The sequence below is a fragment of the Protopterus annectens genome, chromosome 8.part0 (assembly GCF_019279795.1).
Source record: "Protopterus annectens isolate FY-2018-M chromosome 8.part0, PAN1.0, whole genome shotgun sequence".
In the NCBI taxonomy this organism is placed as follows: domain Eukaryota; kingdom Metazoa; phylum Chordata; order Ceratodontiformes; family Protopteridae; genus Protopterus; species Protopterus annectens.
Window position 1 is genome coordinate 750,150,973 of NC_056741.1, and position 18,069 is coordinate 750,169,041.

Below are 18,069 nucleotides of genomic sequence, written 5' to 3' on the forward strand. Positions count from 1 at the left end.
GGACGTTCCTCTTTGATCTTCAAAAGCACCTTGTGCATCAAAGGTAGTGGTGGGAATGCGTATGCTGTCAGGTTCTTCCAACTGAAAGATAGGGAGTCCACCTTCCAAGCAAGTGGGTGGTATGTCGTTGTGCAGAATCTTTTTAGCTGATGATTGAGTGGGGATGCAAATAAGTCTATTTGTGGTAATCCCCATTCTCTTGTGATGGCTTTGAAGATGTCCGGATGCAGCATCCATTCGTGGGCATCCGTGGTAGTTCTGCTTAGTATGTCTGCTAGAATGTTTTCTTTTCCCGGTACAAAAATTGCCTGTAACTGAATGTTGTAGCTCAGAGCCACATCCCATAGGTCCAGTGCCAGCCAGCATAGAGGGTATGAATGTGTGCCTCCCTGTTTGTTGATGTACCACATAACTGTGGTGTTGTCTGTCCTTATCATCAACTGACCTTCCTGGAGAAATGGTCTGAATGACTGGATTGCCAATTTTACTGCCAGCATTTCCTTTAGATTTATGTGCAGGCGCAGCTGGTCTTGAGTCCATAAGCCTTGTATGCACTTGTCCAGCATGTGTGCCTCCCAACCGAGGTCTGATGCATCTGTCGTGATAGTTTGGCTTGGTTGACTGTTGCAGAAGGGCAATCCTGTGTTTGATTGACAGGCCTGAGCCCACCATAGGAACTCTTGTTTCAGGCATGGGATTATTGGAATTTTGGTTTCTAGGCTGTGCTTGTGTTGAGACCACAAATTCTTTAGGTACCACTGTAGCTTTCTCATATGCAGCCTGGCATGAGGGACCAGAATTATGCAGGATGCCATGAAGCCTAGGGCTTGTAGTACTTTCCTTGCAGTCAGATGGTTCTGCTTTATTAATGCCAAGAAGTAGAGAGGTAGTTGCTCTTTCTTTTCTGCAGTTAGGAATGCCATTTGTGTTGATGTGTCCAGCTCTGCACCCAGAAAGGTTATTCTTTGGGATGGAATCAGCCTTGACTTTTTTATATTGACTGCATATCCCAGGGCTTGCAGCAGGTAAATGACTCTTTGTAAGTCTTCTGTTAGCTTGCTTTTGTTGTCCGCTTGTATCAGGCAGTCGTCCAGGTAGGGGTAAATTTGAATTCCCTGAAGTCTGCAATGAGCAGTTACTGATGCCAGGCATTTTGTGAACACTCTGGGCACAGTAGATAAGCCAAAGGGCAATGCTGAGAATTGATAATGCTCTGATCCTGCAAGAAATCTGAGGTATCTTCTGCAATTTGGTCGTATGGGGACGTGCAGGTATGCCTCCTTGAGATCTAGAGTTACCAGCCAAGACTCCTTGCCCAGCATGGGAAGGAGCTGCTGTAGGGTCAGCATTTTGAATTTTGGAACAATGAGGAATGTGTTTAAAGCGGACAGGTTGAGAATAGGCCTCCATTTGTTCTCTTTTCTTGGTACCAGGAAGAGTCTGGAGTAAAATCCCTTTCCTTGTTCCATAGATGGTACCTTTTCCACAGCTCTCATTCTTAATAATTGAGATATTTGCTTTAGAGCTTCTGCCCTTTGAGTAGGAGGTAGGTTTGGCATTCCTCTCTTTGCTGGTAGAGTATGGAAATGGAACCTGTAACCTTGGTCTATAGTTTGCAAAATCCATTTTTCCCTTGTGATGCAATGCCAGTTCTTTGAAAATAACGTTAGCTTTCCGCCTAAGGGTGCTTCCAATTGTTCCCTGGTAGGCGGTGCCACAGCCAAGTCACTGTGATTGTGTTGTTGTAGTGGTGGTGGCTGCGTCTGTGCCTCGCTGGTTGTTACCTTGCCACTGGCGTCCCCTGTAGGTACCCCTGGATTGGTTTCTGCCTCTTGAACGCCTATTCCTGCCTCTCTGTGTCTTAGAGGAGTCCGGAAAGGACCAATTCTTGGAGGGCCAGTTCCTGCTAAACCTTGGAGGTTGAACCTGTAAGAAATCTTTCACTGTTTGTACAGATTTCGCCTTCTCTTCCATCTTTTTTAGTACCTGCTGTGCAGGGGAACCAAATAAATTGACTTTGTCCATAGGAGCATCTAAAAGCTTTGATTTGACATGGTCTGGTAATGCCTGCTCTTTCAACCATGCATGTCTCCTGATAACTGTGCCAGTCATGGCTGATCTAAAGGAAGCCTCCAGTGCATCATAGCCACATTTCAAAGAATGGTTACTAACCTGCTGTATGTTATGTACCATTTCCTGAACATATTTCTTATCTAAAGATTCTTCAGAGGAGAAGCTTTTTAGTTAACTGGTCTAGCATAAACTCTTGATATTGAATCATATGAAATTGGCAGTTCAAAGCCCTAGCTGACAAAGTAGCAGAGGTGTAAACTTTTTTACCCCATCGCTCTAAGGACCTGGATTCCCTTTCAGAGGGGAGGGGGTTTTTAGTAGATGTAGTAGCTACAGCTTTAGGGCCCTGGGTGATAGTCTCTGGATCTGCAAATGGGGCCTTGTATAAATGATGATGAGTGTCCGGGACCCTGTAGAACCTATCGGGCTTAGCAGGGGCCGGAGGTAATGAATCAGGAGCAGTGCAAGCATCATTAAATGCATCATCTACAACAGAAAGAACTGGAGGTATAGCTAAAGGCCTATGCTATGGCAAATGTAGAAAGGTTCTAATCCTTTTCCTGGAGTCTGAGAAATCTTGGCCCTGCCACTGAAATTGTTCCCTCATAGCATGCAAGGTTTCCCCAAAGGAAAATTCCTCAGGTGGAGAGGCTGAAGGTATGGACTTTTCAGCATCAGAGTCTTTGTAAGGAGAATAAGGAGCCTCAGGAGGGTCTGTATGTTCTGAGTCATCAGAGGAATCATCTGTGGATACAGGCTCTGGGGGCTCTGCTCTAGGCCTCTTCTTTGGAGGTGGATGAGAGGTCCTGTCTGGATGAGGCTGGGATCCACGAATTAAAGAAATGAGATCCTCAGCCAAAGAAAGCATATGGGAACTGGTGCTGGGCCTGTGAGAGGGGGGCTTAACAGGCACCGTTTTTGAAGCTTTAGCTGCTTTAGCCCTGGCAAAGGCCTTAATAGACATGGCTGCAGGAGGCCTAGCAGCTCCACGTGCAGGGGTTGAAATATCCAAGGGAATAGTGTCTGATAATTCCTGAGAAATCGCAACTGCAGGTTGGATTTCCTAAGCCGATTCCACCAGGTTAGAAGAGGCCTCGGTAGAAGGCATGTTTTCGGCTGGGGAAAGAACCGCTTGCTCGGTTTCAGCCGAAACTGAGACACTCGTGGTTGGCTTAACCGTGGTTTCGCCGAAACCACGGACAGCGAGTGTCGGTCCTTTTCCTGCGTTTTGGTTATTTGTGAAGTCGGAGGATCCGACGGCATGATATAAGCAAAATCAGAGCCGAAAAACTGTTCTGCAAACTCCGACCGCGCTAAGCGTCCGTCGGTTAAAAGAAGCACAGGCTAGACAAGCTGCTACGTCGTGGTCTGGGCCTAAACAAGGTAAGCAGTAAGAGTGGAAATCTTTATGAGGTATTTGTTTCCCACAAGTTAAACAGTCATTCACTTTTTCTGACATCGGCTGAGGCAAGAAAGAGTCCCCAACGGGGTACTTAGCTTTTTAGAAGTCTTCGAAGTAGTATTCGGTAGTAGTAATCTCTGGTTCTGACCGACCGCACTTGCGAACAGCTTCTGCTTCGGCCACGGCAAGAAAGACTGAGGAAAATGGCGTCGGCTGATGCCTTTATACCCGAATAACTGCAGCTATGATGTCGGGTGAAGCGCGACACCAGCCGAAGCCAGACCCAGACTTTGGAATCCGGCCGACCGAAGGGCTGCCTGACGACAGGACAACCCATTTGTAAGGACTGCAGATGCATCCTTGAAGGACATGCGCAGAGAACTGAAAGTGTTGAGATCCTGCCCTGAAACAGAGTTATTTCCTACATGATTCCCTGATAGGAATGTGGAGGTAGGCCTCTTAGATCTAGGGTGGCTAGCCAAGCGTCCTTGGAGAGCATGGGTAGCAGCTGCTGGAGGGTGAGCATTTTGGGATCACCAGGAAGGTGTTTAGAATGGATAGATCAAGGATGAGGTGCCAGGTGCCCTCTTTTCTGGGCACCAGAAAAGGTCTGGAGTAGAAACCTTGGCCTATCTGTTCTGCAGGAACGTGCTCTACTGCCCTCATAGAAAGCAGGGAAAGGATTTGCTTTTGAGCCTCTGCCCACTGGTTTGGAGGTAGATCTGGGAACCCTTTTGGGGTTGGAAGGGTGTGGAAGGAAAATTTGTATCCCTGAGACACTATGTTGAGAACCCAGTGGTCATTGGTAATGGTGGCCCAGGTGCTTGTGTGAAAGTATCGTTTTCCTCCCGGGGGTAAGTGAAGGTGGGCAGAGGAAGGGGGTGGGGGAGGTGAGTCATTGTGAGTTCTTACCATAAGGGGGTGGCTTAGAACTCCCGTGTTTTGAAGTGGAGGCAGTTCACTGCTTAGATCTCTGCATTCCCTGTGGCTGCTGTCTGGGGGGGTCTGGTTCCCCAGGGCCTGGGCTGGACTGGCTTAGTGGGAGCAGGAAAGGACCAGTGCTTGGTGGAACAATGCCTGCTGGACCTGTAAGAAATCCTTAACTGCCTGCATAGATTTTGCTTTGTCTTCCATCTTTTTTAAGAGCTCTTCTGCCTTAGTGCCAAATAAGTTGTCTTTGTGTAAGGGGGCATCCAACAATTTAGATTTGATATGGTTTGGCAGGGGCTGTTCCTTAACCCATGCATGCCCTTTAATGACAGATCCTGTGACTGCTGCCCTGCAAGAAACTTCTAGGGCATCAAAACCACAGTGCAAGGTGTGTTTAGTTACTTGACTTGCAGAATGCATTAACTCTTTTAACTTTAGATTCTGCACAAGCAGGAAAGGAAGACATTTTTTGTTTGAGGAGTTCCAGAGTATGTTGCTGAAATTTTAGCATATGGGACTGACAATTTAGTGTCCTAACAGCAACAGTAGCTGAGGTGTATACTTTTTTACCCCATCTGTCTAATGCTCGGGAATCCCTATCTGAGGGGGTGGGATTCTTAGCAGAGGCTGCTTTAATCCCTTTAGGCCCTTGAGAAATTACCTCAGGGTCACCAGTAGGATTTTTAAAAATAAATTTGTGTGAGTCAGGGGACTCTATAGCACCTGTCTGGTTTGGTGTAGGAGGGAGGGTGTTAGGAGTCAAGCTGGATTCCAGGAAAACATCCCCCACAACATCCAGGACTAGGGAGATGGCCATGGGTCTGTGCTGTGGAAGATCTAAGAATTCCCTGAGTCTCTTTTTAGACTGAGGGTAGTCCTGACTCTCCCATTGGAAATGCTCCCTTAAGGTAAGAAGGGTTTCCCCAAAGGAAAAATCCTCTGGGGGAGAGGCTGAAGGGATGGATGCTACATCAGAATCCACATAAGTAGAGAAGGGTTGCATGTCTTCATATTCAGATGCATCAAAGTCATCTGACTCTTGCTCAGACAAAACTAAAGGGGACAGATCTCTTTTCCTTTTGGAGGGGGTAGCTTGGCTTTCCCTGATCAGCATGATAAGGTTTTTTGCCATTTTAAGCATTTAAGAGTGAGGCAAGGAAGCAGGTGCCTGAGACTGGGTCATCGGTTTCTTGGGTGTGGCTCGTACCATGGGCCTAAGAAACTCAGATGTTTTCAAAAGAACGGTAATCGTGAAAGAAGACGTCGGTTTGTGCTGAGACTCGGTAGTGCGAAGGATTTTCTCGGAAGCCGGTGCCTGCTCAGCAGCTCTGGACCCATCCAAGGTAGAGATGACCGCAGGATCCTTAGTCAAAGAAGAGTTTTGGGGCATACAGGACTCCTAAAGGGTCTCGGTAGCGGCCTGCGAATCCACAGATGCGGGCCATCAGGGGCTGCGAAAGCACCTCACTGAGGACCGGAGAACTGACTACTAGCTTAACGGAAGCGTCGTCAGTAGGTTTGGACCTGTGCGGTCCGTCTCTGTCTTTATCTTTACGTTTTCTTTTGGAAGATCTGTTGTCGGATGGCTTACCGAAGCCATATCGGAATTAGGGGACTGTAAGCAAAAATATCTAGCTACAATAAAGGGCCTGACGACAGTTCTGGCGTTGAACAAACACAAGCACAGAAGCGACAACAGGGGACATCGTGGTCTGGGCCTAAACAAGTGACGCAGTAAGAATGAAAGTCTCGGTGTGGCATTTGTTTTCCACAGGCAAGACAATTAACTTTTTCTGACATCAGTTAGTGCAAGAAAAAAAGATCCCCAACGGAGTATTTAGCTTTAGAAGACTTCAACTTCAATTCAGTAGACAAACTCAGGTAGCGGCCGATTGGCACTTGTGCAAATTGCTTCGGGCTCCACAGCAAGAAAGAATGATGTAATGGTGTTGGCTACCTTACTTTATACTACTGATGACCTGACGTCAGTCCTGAAGTGACAGCAACCGATGCAGAAATTCTAAGCTTCTGGTATTCGGGCCGGACAAGGGCTACCCTAGCAGGGATAACCTCTGAATGTGATGACTTCAACAGTGAAGAACATCTGCCATTGTCATCCCTTTACACAAAGGTGATGCCACTACTAACCCTGGAAACTATCACCCCATTAGCTTGACAAGTCTGATCTGTAAAGCCATGGAGCATACTATTATGGATTTCATGAACAAGGACATAGGCAATCTCCAAGCACTTGACCCCAGCCAGTTCGGATTCAGCAAGGGTAGATCTTGCCTGTTGAACCTGTCTTACTTCTTTGAGACTGTCATCAAGGCCCTGGATGAGGGAAACTCAGTGCATACAGCTTACCTTGACTTGGCCAACACAATCCCTCACTCGGGCATCATCGAAAAGCTAACACAACTTGGCATAAATCCCTATCTCATCAGGTGGGTGGCCAACTGGCTCACCGACAGGACCCTCAAAGTCAAAATAGGCAGCTCCACCTCCGATAGCAGACCTGTCACTAGTGGAGTTCCCCAGGGATCTGTCCTGGGACCCCTAGTATTTGGCATCTACTTTTCAGAGGTCCAGGCAAAGACAAAAGACCTGTGGCTGACCAGGTTTGTGGACTGTAAGTTGGGTGCTGTCATCGACTCCCCAAACGATGTTAACATAATGCAAGAGGGTCTCACAGCAACTGACTGGTGCCAAAGTCATGGCCTCAAGCTAAATGCAAAACAATGTATCATACCATCTAACAAAAACTCAGCCCCTACTGATTACCACATCAATGACACCCCCAAGCACACAACCTCTGGTGAGAGACCTGGGCACTCAGGTTGATAACAACCTCACATTTGACCATCATGCAGCGGCAGTGGTCAGACAAGCCTTTAACTTGGTTCATCTCATAAGTAACGGGATTGCATCCAGAAAAAAGGAGGTTATTATCTCTCTATACTCCTCCCTCATTAGACCAATAATTGAGTAGAACGCCCAGTTTTATATGTACCTCCCCAAACATTTGCACCAACTGGAAAGACAACTGAAATACCTCACAAAGAGAATCCATGGACTCCCAACACCTGTCTTATGTGGACAGGCTCATATCACTATCACTCTATTTGGTATTGTACAGATTGCTCAGGGGGTGATCTGTGTCTCGCCTACGAGGTAATTTCGGACCCTGCCCTACTAGAGATGCTCCATATCCATAAGTCTAACTCCTCACACATTACACGCTCAAAAGGCCTGAATCTAATCTGCGACATCAAAAAAACCTGCTGGAGACAGAGAGAGAGGTTTGTCTCCCAGAGGCTGCCCTGTCTCTGGAACAGACTTCCCATACATATCAAGAACAACACCTCGCAGACCCTCCAAGTGCAACCTTGATGAGTGGATGGGAAGCCATAAATCTGTCCCAGGGGTTCCACCTGTATTCCTCACCGACAGAGGCGACAAGTGCTGACTGAGGTTTTTTGGTGGGGATAAATTCTTGGCTAGGATTGTAAGGGCCCCAGGGCCATTAGCCTAGTAACCTCCTCTGTAAATTGTCACACACTGTACAAAAGTACATATAAACACTTCCACTTCAATTAAAATACACAAGTCCCAATAAAACACTCGAGTTGCACAATACACACTTTCCTCCAGAAAGAGAGACAGTACAGTTGTGTACCTACTATAAATGTAGATGTTCAAGTGTATTCACTGTTGCAGTCATTACTCTTGGGTTATCCTGCTGGCAGGATACCTGCAGTCGGCCTGAATTCCAAAGTCCTGGTCCGGCGTCGGTTGCTGTTGCCTCTTCCCTGACATCAGTGCACCAGGGGTATAAAAGATGCAGCCGACGCCATTTTCTTCAGTTTTTCTTGCCCCACATGTCAGGTGCCCCCAAAAGGGTAGGCTAAATAGATTATGCCAATAAACATGCATGCACTAAAGTAAACATTTCCTTCATCTACAAGCAAATACACCACATAGGTTGTATAGAATAGAGAAGTACAGATAAGACCCAGCAAATGAAAGGGGGATGGTGGGAGGGTAACCTGGACTGTAACAGTGAATACACTTGAACATCTACATTTATGGTAGGTAGACAACTGTACTATGTTCATCGTGTTTCACTGTTGCAGTCGTTACTCTTGGGTTGAATCCCAAAGCTGAGAATGGGTGGCTGGGCTAAATAGGATTAGGAGAGGCTATGAGGCCCTGCAGAACTGCAGTGGCAAAGCCTGCTCTGGATTCAGAGTAGAGAGGTAAGTGGTAGTGCTTTGTAAAAGTGTGCACTGAACTCCAAGTTGCAGCCTCTAAGATGTCTTTGGTTGGTACTCCTCTGAGGAAGGCTGCTGAAGTGGCTGCTGCTCTGGTTGAATGTGGCCTAATGCCCTTAGGCACTGATTTGCCATGCTGTGAGTAGCAGAAACGAATGCAATGGCCTATCCATTTTTAAATAGTCTGTTTTGAGATGGCCTTTCCTTGTGATCCTGCAGCATATGCCACTAAAAGTTGCTCAGTCTTTCTGAAAGCTTTAGTTCTGTCCAAGTAGAAGTGTAGCTGTCTGTGTATGTCCAAAGAATGCAGAAGTCTCTCCCCCTTGTTCTGTGGATTTGGATAAAAGGTAGGCAACTGAATGGTTTGATTAAGGGCCACACTGGACACCACCTTAAGCATAAATGTAGGGTTCGTCCTCAGAGAAACCCTGTCTTGATGGAAAATGATAAAAGGTTCCACAGCCATGTGTGCCTGTAACTCCGAGACTCGTCTTGCAGAGGTTATTGCTAGGAGCAGAGCTGTTTTCCAGGATAAGAATTTTATATCATCTGTTGAGGCTGGCTCAAAAGGAGGCAGTGTGAGTTTTTCCAAGACATAATTGAGGTCCCATGCAGGTATTAGTGCTCTCCTTGGAGGTCTTATATTTTTAGCCCCTCTGAGGTACTGCCTTATTAAAGGATGAGAAAAGATAGGTGGTTCCGTATTGTAATGGGCTGAAATGGCAGAGGCATGAATCTTAACTGATGAAAAGGATAGGCTTTTGTCTAGCATCTCAGTTAAGTATTGTAAAATCTGAGGAATATTTGATACAAACGTGTCAATTCCTTGTTCCTGGTTCCAAGCACAGAATCTCTTCCATTTTTCTGCATAAGATTTTCTGGTACTGGGCCTCCTGTCCTCCAAGATAACATCATTACAGCTTTGGAGAGAGGAGTGTTCTGAATGGCTACATTATCCGCCATGCTGCCAGATTTAAGGTCCTGAGTTGGCTGTGCAGGATCTGATTGTTTTGTTGAGTCAGTAAGCGAGAAGTTTGACGCAATGTCCAGGCTGGACCTTGAGACAAGTTCTTTAGGATTGGGTACCAGTGCTGGCATGGCCAGTCTGGGGCAATCAGTATCATTTTTGGCTTCTCTTGTCTGACCTTTAGGAGTACCTTGGGGAGGAGAGGCAGTGGAGGAAAGGCATATAGTGTTAGGTTTTTCCAGCTGAAGGATAGGGCATCCACTTTTCATGCTTGTGATAAATCCTCGTGCAGAATCTCTGTAGTTGGCAGTTGTGAGAGGAGGCAAATAAATTTATGTCTGGGCATCCCCATTTCCTTGTTATCATGCTGAAGACTTGTGGATCCAGTTTCCACTCGTGGGGATCCCTGAGGTTTCTGCTTAGTTCGTCTGCCAAAGTATTTATTTTTCCTGGCAGGAATTGTGCTTGCAGGTGAACTTGATAAGTCAATGCTGTGTCCCACAAAGTCATGGCTTGTCTGCAGAGGGGGTAGGAATGTGTGCTCCCTGCTTGTTTATGTACCACATGACTGTAGTATTGTCCGTCTTTATCAGTAGTTGTCCTGGATGCAGTAGATCCTTGAAAGCTGTCAGGGCATTCTGAACAGCTAGCATCTCTTTTTGATTGATATGAAGATGCATCTGGCATGTGGGGCCATGTGCCCCGAATACATTTTTCTGTCATGTGGGCCCCCCAGGCATAATCTGATGCGTCCGTTGTTAGTGTCTGCCTGGCTGTGGGTAAAGTGAATGGCTGTCCGTTGTGGTGACAGGCCTGTGCCCACCATCGAAACTCCTGTTGCAGGCAGGGAATGAGGGTAATTAATGTTTCCAGGCTGTGGCAATGTTGAGTTCAAACACTTTTTAGATACCATTGTAGTTTTCTCATATGCAGTCTGGCATATGGAATTAGCAGAATGCAGGATGCCATGAAGCCCAAAGCCTGCAGATTTTTTTCTTGCAGATAACTGGGTCTTTGTTGCCAACATTTTAAAGTAAGAAGTCAGTTGCCTTTGTTTGTCTGGCGTGAGATAAGCCATCTGGGCAGTTGTATTTAAGCTTGCACCCAGGAATATTATCTCTTGAGAGGGTACTAGTTTTGATTTATTTTCGTTTACTGTGTACCCTAGGCAAATTAGTAATCTTTTTACAAACACCAGATGCTTTAGTAGAATGTCTTTGTTCTCTGCTTGAATAAGGCAGTCGTCCAAGTAAGGATATATTTGAATTCATCTTTGTCTGCAAAATGCAATTACTGGTGCCAGGCATTTTGTGAAGACCCTGGGCGCAGTAGATAAGCCAAAGGGCAGTGCAGAGAATTGGTAGTGCATTGAGCCAGCTATGAATCTGAGGTATCTTCTGCAAGATTGTCTGATTGGGACATGCAGGTATGCCTCTTTTAGGTCCAAAGTTACGAGCCAAGCCTTCTTGCCCAGCATGGGCAGTAGCTGCTGCAGAGTCAACATTTTGAATTTTGGAATGTCCAGAAATGTGTTTAGAATAGACAGGTCCAGTATTGGTCTCCAGGCTTTGTCCTTTCTGTGCACCAGGAAAAGTCTTGTGTAAAATCCTTTTCCCTGCTCTTGCTGTGGTACTTGCTGAATGGCCCTCATGTCCATGAGGAATGAAACTTGTTTTTGTGCCTCTGTCCATTGATTGTGTGGCAGGTCTGGCATACCTTTTGCCCTTGGCAGGGTGCGAAAGTGGAACCTGTAGCCCTGAGACACTATGTTCAAGACCCATTTGTCCTGGGTAATCATGTGCCAATATGGTGAAAAAAGTGCTAGTTTTCCCCCTAAGGGGGCTGCCAAAAGATAAGTGCTTGGTCCTGGCAGAGGAAAGTCATTGTTTCCTGTATGGTTGTGATTTGTCTTCTCTGCTTTTGGAGGTAGAAGCACCCCATTGTTTAGGCCTGTATGAGCATTGGGGCTGGGATCTGCCTCTGGGGCATCTGTATCTGCCTCTTTGTGGCCTGTCTGACACTGGAAAGGACCAATTCTTTGTAGGCCAGTTCCTGCTAAATCTGGGTGGCTGTACCTGTAGGAAATCCTTAACTGTCTGGATGGATTTCGCTTTATCCTCCATTTTCTTCAAGACCTCTTCTGCCTTAACACCAAACAAAGTATCATGCTGTAATGGAGCATCCAATAATTTTGCTTTAACATGATCAGGCAGATTCTGTTCCTTTAACCAAGCATGCCTTCTAATGACAGAACCCGTAACAGCGCCCCTGCAAGAGGCCTCCAGTGAATCAAAACCACATTGCAAAGTACGCTTTCCCACTTGTTCAGCTGCATGCAATAAATCCTGCATTTCCTTATTATCAGAACATTCAGAATTTGTCAACATTTTCTGTTTAAGCAGTGACATTAAGTATTGCTGATATTTAAGCATATTAAACTGACAATTTAAATCCCTTACAGCCAAGGTAGCAGAAGTGTAAACTTTTTTTCCCCCATCTGTCCAGTGCCCTAGAATCCCTATCAGAGGGGACAGGGTTTTTTTGCAGTGGAAGCCATGACCCCTTTGGGACCCTGAGATATAGTTTCTGGGTCAGCAGCAGGGTTTTTATATAGAAATTTATGAGAGTCTGAAACCCTGCAGTATGTCTGACTTAGCAGGTGCAGGGGTAAAGAGTAAGGAGACAGGCCGGACTCTGAAAATACATCATCTACAATGTCTAGAACAGGTGGAATAGCAAGAGGTCTGTGCTGAGGTAGTAAAAGAAAGTCTCTGAGCCTTTTCTTAGATTCTGAGTAATCTTGGTTCTCCCAGTGAAAATGCTCCCTCATGGTATGCAGGGTTTCCCCAAAAGAATAATCCTCAGGAGGAGAGGCTGAAGGAATAGATTCTTCAGCATCAGAATCCTCATAGGGAGGAAAAGAGTATCCCTGTTCAGAAGAGGAGTCAGAGGAAATTGAAACCTGATCAGAAGAGTCATATTCTGTCTCTTGCCTAGGCCTCTTATCAGGAGGGGGATGGGAACCCCTGATCAAAGTAATTAGGTCTTCGGCCATTTTAAGCATCTGTTTCTAAGGTATGGAAGTCTGTCCAGGAGAATACTGTACTTGTTTCTTTGTCTTTAGAGTTGTTTTACTCTTTGAAGCTGAGTTTGGCTTGACATATAATTGTGTAGGTCTGAAAACACCCTCAGAAGCTGATGCCTGCTCAGCGGCTCCGGACCCATCTGAGGGAATAGTTTCCGAGAGTCCAATACCTTGAGTATCCAGAGGCCTAGTCGGCTCCACGTGGGAGTCAGAAGTGGCCTGTGGCTCTGAGGTAGCGGGCGTCAGGGGCTGTGAAAGCGCCTCACTGAGAACCGGCGACTGGCCTAGTGGGGGCCTCGTCATCAGTTTTGGACCTCAGATGCCTGTCCTTTTTCTTGCGCTTTTTATAAACTCCGGTCGTCAGGTGTTCCGACGGCATTATATAATTAAACCTTTGGCCAAAATAATGAAAGGCAAAATCGTACCAACGCTTAATAGTGCGTTGGTTAAATCTAGCACAAAACCGACAGCTAGCAACGTCGTGATCAGGGTCTAGGCAAGGAATACAGTAAGAATGAAAATCCTTATGAGGTATTTGCTTCCCACAAGAAATACAATTGTTAACTTTTTCTGACATCGGTCTGCAGCAAGAAAAAAGTTTCCCCATCGGGGTACTTAGCTTTAATGAAGACTTCGGATCTGAAATTCGATTTTGAAAATTTCAGGAGTCGGCCGACCGGCACTTGCGAACTGCTTTTGCTTCGGGCACTGCGCGGTAAGAAAGCCTGAAGAAAATGGCGTCGGCTGCATCTTTTAACCCCTGGCGCACTGACATCAGGGAAGAGATGACAGCAACCGACGCCGGTCCAAGACTTTGGAATCCAAGCCGACTGCGGGTAGCCTGCCAGCAGGATAACCCAAGAGTAATGACTGCAACAGTGAAACACGATGAACATCAACTCATTAATAAGCTCTGTCCAACAAGCCAGACAACCATTAATTGCAATTTCTGATAAAGTACTAAAAATAGTGCTAGTGTTGGTGTTCTTAAAGGCATCAACCACAATTTCAGTTAAAACAGAAAAATGTGTGGAAGCAACTTCCTGAAGGAAATATCTGCACAGCAATGGAATAAGAAAGCTGACCATCAACCGTCTGAAGCCCAACAGCAGCATTCTTAAGGGTGCCAGAATGCATGGAGGTATTTTAGCACTCAGGCTGCTACTTCCTCCACTGTCGGCTTGAGCTAAAAGTCTAGGCACATGCATAGAGAGCCAAAGGCTTTGGAAGACAGGTGGTCCATTACATCCTTGGCACAATATAACCCAGATAACTATGGGCTACTGAAGAAGTGATTGACGATGAACATATGCTTTGAATTCAAGACAAAACATGCAAAAATCTTGAAAAAGGTCGTCTGGAAGGCTTCCCTTGGTATCCCTGACAAAGTTGGTTAAAAAGTCCGGTGTGCCAAAATACAGCAATGCCCAATCCCAGGCTGATGAGGGATGAAGTAGCTGAAGACTGGGAAGGATCTTGTTCAGTATCTATTCAACAATCTTGTACATTACCTTGGATAATGCATTCCAAAATCAAAAACACAAAACAAGCAAGTGCTCAGAATAGAGAGAGGATGTATATACTTGTTTCCATTGCCTGTCAGTCATCCTGGATTCCTTGTCTGGGGGATGGACAGTTGGAAATAGAAGGAGACATATCCTTCTTAAGGGCATCTACTGAAAACAAAGGTGTAAGGCTTGAGCAACTCTTTCCACAAACTCAATCTCTTGAGCACTAAAGGATGCAGTCAGCCTTATTAGGTACAAAGGCAAAGTACAATTGTGTACACTTACCATAAATGTTGAGTGTATTCACTGTTGCAGTCATCACACTTGGGTTATCTGCCTGCAGGTAGCCCTCAGTCGACCTGAATACCAGAGACTTAGTATTTCTGCGTCGGTTGCAGTAGCTCAAGGACTGACGTCAGGGGTATAAAAACTGGCAGCCGACGCCACTACATCAGTTTTTCTTGCCCTACATGTCAGGAGCTCCCCCAATACAGAGCTAAGTTATGGAGGGGGGGAACACCAAGAGTAAAAAGTAAATACCAAACCAATACCCCTGAAAGAAGGGAGGGAAGGGCATAGAGAGAGAGCAAGAGAGACTAAGAAAAGTACAGTTGTGTACACTTACCATAAATGTATATGTTCAAGTGTATTCACTGTTGCAGTCATTACATTTGGGTTATGTGCTTGCAGGTAACCTTCAGTAGGCCTGATTAACAAAGTCTTGGGTTCTGCGTCGGTTGCTGTCCCTTCTTCCATGACATCAGGTCATCAGAGGTATAAAACATGCAGCCGATGCCATTACATCAGTTTTTCTTGCCCCAGATGTCAGGTGCCCCCCTAATGGGAAGTAATTAAATATAAAAGTACAAAGATATACCTCCAACAAAAAAGCAAATACACCAAAACGGCTTTTAAGCATAGTAAAGGAAAGTAGAGGTATAGCCAAAAGAAGTTAGGGGGCTGGAGGGAGGGTAAAGTACAGTTGTGTACACTTACCATAAATGCAGATATTCGAGTGTATTCACTGTTGCAGTCATTACATTTGGGTAATCCTGCTGGCAGGTTGCCCTCAGTCGGCCTGAATTCCAAAGTCCTGGGTCGGCTGCTGTCGCTCCTTCCCTGACGCCAGGGGTATAAAAAGATGCAGCCGACGCCATTTTCTTTAGTTTTTCTTACCCCAGATGTCAGGTGCCCCCAAAAAGGGTAGCCAAAATTTATATATATATATATATATATATAGATATATATATATATATATATATATATATATATATATGTGTGTGTGTGTGTGTGTGTGTGTATGTATATGTATATATATATATATATATATATATATATATATATATATATATATATATATAAATACATGCACCAATATAAACTTGACCTTCCTCTACAAGCAAATACACCACATAGGTTTTATAAATCAGAGAAGGAAAGATAGGTTCCATCAGAAGAAAAAGGGGGAAGGCGGGTGGGTAACCTGGACTGCAACAGTGAATACACTCGAACATCTACAATTATGGTAAGTGTACACAACTGTACTATGTTCTTCGTGTTTCACTGTTGCAGTCATTACATTTGGGTAGAGTCCCAAAGCTATGGATGGGAGGCTGGAGCTAAACAGCATTAGGAGCGGCTATGAGGCCCTGCAGAACTGCAGTGGCAAAGCCTGCCCTGAATTTAGAGTAGAGTGGCAGATGATAGTGCTTTGTAAAGGTGTGCACTGAACTCCAAGTAGCAGCCTCTAAAATGTCCTTAGTTGGTACTCCCCTGAGAAAGGCTACTGAAGTGGCTGCACCTCTGGTTGAATGTGGCCTAATGCCCTTAGGCACTGGCTTGCCATGGTGTAAGTAGCAGAAATGAATGCAGTGGCCTATCCTCTTTGAAATAGTCTGCTTTGAGATAGCCTTTCCTTGTGATCCTGCAGCATATGCCACTAGTAATTGCTCTGTCTTTCTCAAAACTTTGGTTCTGTCCAAGTAGAATCTAAGCTGTCTGTTGTCTGTGTATGTCCAAAGAATGCAGAATTCTCTCCCCCTTGTTCTATGGATTTGGATAAAAAGTTGGCAGGTGAACAGTTTGGTTAAGAGCCACACTGGACACCACCTTAGGCATAAATGTTGGGTTTGTCCTCAGAGAGACCCTGCCTGGATAAAACATGATAAAAGGTTCCACAGCCATGAGTGTCTGTAGCTCTGAAACTTGTCTTGTAGAAGCTATTGCTAGGAGCAGAGCTGTTTTCCAAGATAAAAACTTATCAGTAGCAGCTGGCTCAAAAGGAGGCAGGGTGAGTTTTTCCAAGACATAGCTGAGGTTCCATGCAGGCATTGGTGATCTCCTTGGAGGCCTTACATTTATGGCTCCTCTGAGGTGCTGTTTTAATAAGTGATGAGAAAAGATTGGTGGCTCTGTATTGTAATGAGCTGAAATGGCAGAGGTATGAATTTTAATAGATGAAAAAGATAGGCCTTTGTCCAGCATCTCAGTTAAGTATTGCAAAATCTGTGGAATATTTGGCACAGCTGTATCAGTTCCTTGTGCCTGGTTCCAAGCACAGAATCTCTTCCATTTGCCAGCATAAGATTTTCTAGTACTAGGCCTTCTGGCCTCCAAAATGACATCCATCACAGCTTTACTGAGAGGTGTGTTTTGTATGACTACATTATCAGCCATGCTGCCAGGTTTAAAGTCCTGAGCTGTGCAGGATCTGATTGTTTTGCTGGGACAGTAGATGTATTTGAGGTAAGGTCCAAGCTGGGCAATGAGACAAGGTCTTTAGGACTGAAAACCAGTACTGGCGGGGGCAATCAGTATCATTTTTGGCTTCTCCTGTCTGACCTTTAGGAGTACCTTGGGGAGGAGAGGCAGTGGGGGGAAGGCATATACTGATAGGTTTTTCCAGCTGAAAGATAGGGCGTCCACTTTCCATGCTTGTCTGTGATAAGTCCTTGTGCAGAATCTTTTTAGATGGTAGTTGTGAGGGGAGGCAAAGAGATCTATGTCTGGGCATCCCCATAACTTTGTTATCATGATGAAGATGTGTGGATCCAGCTGCCATCCGTGGGGATCCATTAGGTTTCTGCTTAGTTCGTCTGCCAGAGTATTTTTCCTTACTGGTAGGAACTGCGCCTGCAGATGTACTTGGTAAGTTAATGCTGTGTCCCACAAAGTCATGGCTAGTCTGCAAAGGAGGTAAGAATGTGTGCCACCCTGCTTGTTTATATACCACATGACCGTGGTGTTGTCTGTCTATCAGTAGTTGTCCCAGATGAAGTAGGTCCTTGAAGGCTGTCAAGGCATTTTGAACAGCTATCATCTCCTTTTGATTGATATGTAAATGCATTTGGGTTGAGGACCATGTGCCCTGAATACATCTTCCTGCCATGTGGGCCCCCCAGGCATAATCTGATGCATCCGTTGTTAGTGTCTGCCTGGCTGGGGGTAATGTGAATGGCTGTCCCTTGTTTTGGTGACAAGCCTTTGCCCACCATCTAAACTCCTGTTGTAGGCAGGGAATGAGAGTAATCGTTTCCAGGCTGTGGCAATGTTGAGTCCAAACACTTTTTAGGTACTATTGAAATTTCCTCATATGCAGTCTTGCATATGGAATTAGTGGGATGCATGATGCCATGAAGCCCAAAGCCTGCAGAATTTTTCTTGCAGATAACTGGCCCTTTGTTGCCAAAATTTTGAAATAGGTAGTCAGTTGCCTTTGTTTGTCTGGCATGAGATAAGCCATTTGGGCAGTTGTATTTAAGCTTGCACCCAGGAATATTCTCTCTTGAGAGGGTACTAGTTTTGATTTCTTTTCGTTGACTGTGTACCCG